At 34.7% G+C, this 6,181-nt stretch overlaps 1 pseudogene; it reads right to left on the bottom strand.

The window, feature by feature from the left end:
* Nucleotides 1-1,235: 1,235 nt before the first annotated feature.
* LOC124888968 lies at nt 1,236-5,903 on the bottom strand (annotated as a pseudogene).
* Nucleotides 5,904-6,181: the final 278 nt, after the last annotated feature.

The raw sequence follows: 6,181 nt of genomic DNA, 5'->3' as shown, positions 1-6,181 counted from the left end.
ATGTACAAACATGTGTATTTATTTGGTTAATGAAAAAGGACAACATTTAAGGGTCACAAAATATTGTAAATAAAAAGTGCAGGGATAATAGGATCTTGAATGTGTATTGAGATTTCAGGTGTAGATTAGGTTTTTTTAGACCACATTCTCTTTTTATGTATAACAACTAAATGAGATCTAAAATAAATGTCAAACACATATATAACAAGACCTCGCTATAACAACCGTTAAATCTTTAGACAAAAACTACCGCTATAAAGAGGTCTGATTGATATAGTTATAGTTGTATTTTTTCTTAATGACTCAATTGAGACCATGACCACACCTTGATAAAATAGTGATGATATGGTCAACCCTGAATATGTGGCTCTTCAATGGGGGAAGGACCACACTAGTTATCTCAGTGTATAGTGGGTGCGTCTTAATGTCTTCTTACTACGAAAAAGAAATAAAAATTATATGATTCTTATTCTCGAAATTCCACTCGTTCTCTTTTTTTTTTTAATAAAAAAAGAAAACTCCTTTCATAAATCGAGTCCTGTTGTTACTCCTTACAATGAAATAAATTTCAAATAGAAAATGGGTGATAAAAAATGGCTTCTAGCTTTTACTCTCTTAATGCCAACGTTTATAAGCAGAGCTAAATCAAAATCATATGACATAACCATGATTATGTCATTGATGAAAGCGTCAAGTTACTTCTTCACACTTGGATTAATAATTAACGTGCTTCTCATGGTATGTATTGTCCAATTTAGTTTAATGTCTCATTAGTCTTAATATTGTACTAGGGAACGTGGCCACGCTTCGCGCGAACATTTAGATATATGTGGTTAATAAAGTTACCATCAATAATTTATCTTTACAATTTTTTCAAAGTAATTTGATGTTTATGTTCTATTTATTTTAATCTATTGTGGTATCCTGCATAAGTGTTTGCCAAATTCAAAATATTAGAAAAACTAACCCTAAACAAACACTATGTCCAGATAATGATTATGAAGATAAATGGTCTATCTCACTGTTGTGGATTTGTATGTAGTATTTATACAACTTTTCCTCTTTCTTGATTGTTCTCTATATTCAATTCTTATAAATAATGAGTTAAATTTTTGGATTGGTTAAATTTTTGTAAAAGATAAGTGTCAAAATTTTGAAAGACAATAGAAGGATTAAGGGATTAATGTTGTTATTTACTTACAAGATCCAACACACAGAGTTCAAAACATACAAGTTCACAAAATGATCTTAATCAGACTGTATATTTGTGAAAATGCACCATGTACTTTCGCTGTTACAAATCAAGCAAGAAAAAAGAGTTGGAACAGAAGTTTGTGTAAATATGTGCTGAAGTTTTGGTTGAGAACAAAGAAAATTTTTTAAACACTTATAATTTACCTAATATAGGTGTTGGAGAGGGAATGAACTTAGATTTTTTTATCTTTGATGTCTCCTTCCTTCAGTGGGTTGCTACCAACTTCCTTCTTGGCTGGAGGTAAAATATCATCTTCCATGTTATATTCCCTTTTATGAGAAATATCGGCATTCTCTTCCTCTTTCTCTTCCTCTTTCACTTCATCTTCTTCGACTGTTTCTACACTATAGCCAAATTTATCATCTGTGGTTATGGTTACCAGAGTTAGTTGGTATGCTTCCGCTGAGACTTCCTTCCCATCCAATATATTATAGACTTCTCTGTCAAAAGAACCTAGTAGCCTTTTATCTCGCCTGAGATTGTTGCTAATAATCTAATAAGATTCGTTGCTTTTATTTGTCTGTGACTCCCATGTTTGAATTTTCTTAAAATCACTAATCATGTTGCTCCGGTGTTTTCTGATTGAACAGTTCCTTTTTCTGATCCATGTTGCATGCAGTAAGAGGAGACCGAGTCCCATTTGTGATACACCAAAGATAAGAGAAACATGAAACAACTCCAAAACAGTCCGCAAATCTTAAGGATCCGAGAACCTTTTTGGAGACCACTCTCGGATTCACTACAACAACAAGAATACAAGAATAAAAGGGTGTTTTTGACACCAAAACAGTAGCAACACACAAGAAAAAGATGAACAATAGACAAATTTTGGATACCACATTAACAACACAAACACACAGTTACAGCATCAACACTACTACACAATTACAAAGAAATAAAAGGATAGATAGTTAGACAAATTGAAGCTATAATCTTAACAACCCAAAAGCCTATTCCACTCTTGGACCTTTAACATCATACACAACAAATATCTAACTCTTACGTTGGCACAAGAGTGACCCTGATCTCCCAAGCATCCAACATTTCCAAGCTGAATCTAACACAAGTGATTCCACAGTCAAGTTGATTTCCCTAGTTACAATTTCAGCCATGGAAGGGCCATTCTCACAAGAGAGATGTTCCTAAGTGTTACTCTTTCATGTTCAACAAAAACTAAGAATAAAAACCCTAAGTGGTTCTATATATAGTGTATTACAAAATAGAATACAAAATAACCACAATACCCCTCAAGGGTGAGCTGCCCATCAAGTGTAACTTAAGGGTTGTTTTTAGTGCATTTAGGCCCTCTTTTACACTTCACTTATGCACTTCCTTGGAAGGATTCAATACATACTCATTCTCGTCCATCTTCTTGATCGTACTAGTATCATCCTCCCCTTCTTGAAAAGGATTCGACCTCAAATCCATACCTTGCAAATCAAGAGAACACAAACAAACACACATCCTCATGACATGAGGGGTTAGGGTTAATCATGAAAAGATTAGTACAATTGCTACAAAGGAAGTGGCTTGGACAAGCATCAAGACAAAAGGAAAATAGGCCGAGAGTCATCCTTTCCCACCCAAAGATGGTACCAAGATCAAATGGAAAAATTAGCCAAGGGTCTAAGCTGAGGCTAGCCCTTCCTTCCCCTAGGATGTCACTCCCACATTCACACACAAAAACATTTTTATACACATGAGTTCTATGAACAAAACTAATTGCAATGCTTTTACTACACAAGATGTTCAAAGAGACATGCACATTATCAAGATCAATTCTATAGACACCATCACTAACTCGAGAATTTTCAAGCACTCCATTTACATGCTCAAGTAGTGAACTACATTTTAAGAGTAAATTGATCATCATGCGCACCAAGAGTACTACCAAGAGTACTCATTTTCGAGACTACACATTCCTTGCCCATAAGAGTACTCTCATCTTCCAAGAAGAGATTTCCATCTTTAGGAGGAATGTTTTCACACCATAGTGGGTTAGCATATCGGATATAGCCTTCAAGGCAAGCTATACCATTATTTTCACCACTAGGTCCATTAGGAGTATTTATATCATCTTTAAACAAGACATTAAACCTAAAGAGATCATGATCTATCTCACGGACAGATTTAGAACTAGCAAGTGCTTCACTCTCTATAAGTTCACTATCAAGTACCAAAGATATTTCAATCTCCTCTTTACCTTGGTGTGGGTCGGGGAAACCCACCTCTTCCTTTGGAAAGCTCTCGGCATAAGGTGTTTAGACAAGGGAAGTTGGATTTTATGGGATAAGTTTAGGTAACAATTCGCGTAGCCTTTCCACGTGCCATTTCATTTATTCAATATCGTCATTGATGCGATCAAACGTGGCATCAAGATTAGTGGCATCTATGGTACCTAAAGCAAAGGACAACAATAAACAACAAAACAAACTTGTTAGTTCAAAATTCCTCACCACACTCTCACTCTCGATTTTACCTCACACTTGGTTTCACACGTGTTGATAGCCGACTTGTACTTTACGAGTGATTGAAGGTCGAGTCTACTCTTACCTGGAATAGATTTTCGTTTGAGTTGACTCAAAGAAAATTTATTTACGGACTTGAACCAACAAGATACAACGAATTCACAAAAGATAAAAGCACACAACAAACGCTTAACACAAATGAAAGAACACAAAGACTAACTAACAATCTAGTAGATGAGTACTAGTTTGCCAATTAGTATTCGAACCAACAAACGAAACTACGGAACAATAAAAAGAAACTAATAAAAATCTTAAATTTGAGCCAAAATTTGATGCGTGAACAGTAACTTGACGTGGCAGCCACGTATTGGTTGCGGTCTTTCTAACGAATTATTATTCTCAAATTTTCATGTCTTGGTCAAAAATTTAATTTGGATTGGTGGAATTTTATTTTAGGAGGAAAAAATAGGTCTTGGAACCTTTTTCAATTTTCAATTTTCAATTTTCAAGACTTTGACTTTACTTGTACTTCTCCTTTAAACATGGGTCCTTGAATCATGAAAAGTTGTTGGAAAATGGTTGAGATATGATTGACTAGTTAATGAGTCTTTCAAGACTAACAAAGCTTCACCTTTTTCCTTCACCTTTATAGATCTAAGGTTCACTTTATTTTTACAAGCTATGAAGGTTGTGAAGAACTTAAAGAATAAAATCAACAATCACTAAGAACAACCAATAACAATCTCCAATAACACCAACAATTTCACACGGCCAACTTCTGATTTTCACAATACAATATCTTTAACACTTGGCCAAGACAACTACAACTTCAAAAAAATGGTTCTTAGGCCACCAATGAACAACAATATCACGTGAACAAGATATAACAACAACAAGATGAAGGCCACAAGGCCAAAACAGTCCACCACAACAATGTTCAACAACAAATCGACCAAGTCCAAGTTAACGACTACAACTTCAATAAATACAAGCTCAAACTTAGATTTAGACTCAAAGTGTTAGTGGAGAACAAAACTAGCACTAGAAACACTCAAGATAAGTAAAAATCTCGGCCAAGACACAACAAGAATATAATTTTTGGCCAAGAACACAAAATAGACAGATTGTTCTTTTTCTAGAATTTTTAGATTTCAATTTTTTTATTTTTATTTTTCAAGTGAGCTAGCCCAAGATTTGATCTTGTAGGAACAAGACAAAGTCATGCTCTGATACCAAATGATACACGAAAGACAAGAGAAACATAAAACAACTCCAAAACAGTCTGCAAATCTCAAGGATCCGAGGACCTTTTTGGAGACCACTCTCGGATTTACTACAACAACAAGAATACAAGAATAAAAGGATGTTTTTGACACCAAAATAGTAGCAACACACAAGAAAAAGATAAAAATAGACAAATTTCAGATTCCACATTAGCAACACAAACACACAGTTACAACATCAACACTACTACATGATTACAAAGAAACAAAAGGATAGATAGTTAGACAAATTGAAGGTATAATCTTAACAACCCGAAAGCCTATTCTACTCTTGGACCTTTAACATCATACATAACAAATACCTAACTCTTACATTGGCACAAGAGTGACCTCGATCTCCCAAGCATCCAACGTTTCCAAGGTTGAATCCAACACAAGTGATTCCACACACAAGTTGATTTCCCTAGTTACAATTTCAGCCATGGAAGGGTCATTCTCACAAGAGAGATGTTCCTAAGTGTTACTCTTTCATATTCAGAAAAAACTAAGACTAAAAATCCTAGGAGGTTTTATATATAGTGTATTACAAAATACCACAATACCTCTCAAGGGTGAGGTGCCCATCAAGTGTAACTTAGGGGCTATTTTTAGTGCATTTAGGCTCTCTTTTACACTTCACTTATGCACTTCCTTGGACGGATTCAATATGTACTCATTCTCATCCATCCTTGTGGTTGTACTCGTATTAATTTGGGTTTCAGGTTGTTTGAACCAAAAATGGAATTGGATTTACGCCCCCTATAAGTTCTTTCCTCTGTAACCTTATTCTCTTGTATGAGAACAAGTGTTTCTTACCTAGTCCATCATGAGTGCCTCGATGTTTTACATTTGCCATCTTCAGTCGGTTTTTTATGTCCATTAGCTAATGGTGTGGTGTTACCATTCATTTCTGCTGATCCTGATATCATTGAATTTTATTTAGAAGTGAATCAGGTTGAGCTAACATTGTACAAAAAAGGACAATATAAAAAGCTTTGTGAATAGGTGTATTGATGGAAACAATATTGAGTATGGCCTATTATGGATCCATAAATTGGATCTTCTACATTATTGGAGGATATTTACTTGTTCAGGAGACTTACCAAGTAATTGGTGATTGACTTCCAAAGAAAGGCATAAATTCTTTCTGTAGGCATTAAATTTTTAAAGGCTTTCTTATTCTAGCAAAAAAAAAA

This window comes from Capsicum annuum, chromosome 11 (assembly GCF_002878395.1).
Source record: "Capsicum annuum cultivar UCD-10X-F1 chromosome 11, UCD10Xv1.1, whole genome shotgun sequence".
Lineage (NCBI taxonomy): Eukaryota > Viridiplantae > Streptophyta > Magnoliopsida > Solanales > Solanaceae > Capsicum > Capsicum annuum.
Note: the sequence above shows the minus strand (reverse complement) of the source record. Positions and strands in the feature narration are given on the sequence as shown.